This window comes from Physeter macrocephalus, chromosome 14 (genome assembly GCF_002837175.3).
Source record: "Physeter macrocephalus isolate SW-GA chromosome 14, ASM283717v5, whole genome shotgun sequence".
In the NCBI taxonomy this organism is placed as follows: Eukaryota; Metazoa; Chordata; class Mammalia; order Artiodactyla; family Physeteridae; genus Physeter; species Physeter macrocephalus.
Window position 1 is genome coordinate 120,944,019 of NC_041227.1, and position 997 is coordinate 120,945,015.

Here is a 997-nt window from a genome sequence, read left to right on the forward strand (position 1 = left end):
ATGGAAAAAGATATTCCATGCAAATGGAAATCAAAAGAAAGCTGGAGTAGCAATACTCATATCAGATAAAATAGACTTTAAAATAAAGAATGTTACAAGAGACAAGGAAGGACACTACATAATGATCAAGGGATCAATCCAAGAAGAAGATATAACAATTATAAATATATATACACCCAACATAGGAGCACCTCAATACATAAGGCAACAGCTAACTGCTATAAAAGAGGAAATCGGGGCTTCCCTGGTGGCGCAGTGGTTGAGTCTGCCTGCCAATGCAGAGGACACGGGTTCGAGCCTGGTCTGGGAAGGTCCCACATGCCGTGGAGCAACTAGGCCCGTGAGCCACACTACTGAGCCTGTGCATCTGGAGCTTGTGCTCCGCAACAGGAGAGGCCGCGACAGTGAGAGGCCCGCGCACCGTGATGAGGAGTGGCCCCCACTCACCGCAACTAGAGAAAGCCCTCGCACAGAAACGAAGACCCAACACACCCAAAAATAAATAAATAAATTTAAAAAAAAAAGAGGAAATCAACACTAACACAATAATAGTGGGGGACTTTAACACCTCACTTACACCAATGGACAGATCACCCAAAATGAAAATAAATAAGGAAACAGAAGCTTTAAATGACACAATAGACCAGATAGATTTAATTGGTATTTATAGGACATTCCATCCAAAAATAGCAGATTACACTTTCTTCTCAAGTGCACACGGAATATTCTCCAGGATAGATCACATCTTGGGTCACAAATCAAGCCTCAGTAAATTTAAGAAAATTGAAATCATATCAAGCATCTTTTCTGACCACAGCGCTATGAGATCAGAAATGAACTACAGGGAAAAAAACGTAAAAAGCACAAATACATGGAGGCTAAACAATACGTTACTAAATAACCAAGAGATCACCGAAGAAATCAAAGAGGAAATCAAAAAATACCTAGAGACAAATGACAATAAAAACACGATGATCCAAAACCTATGGGATTCAGC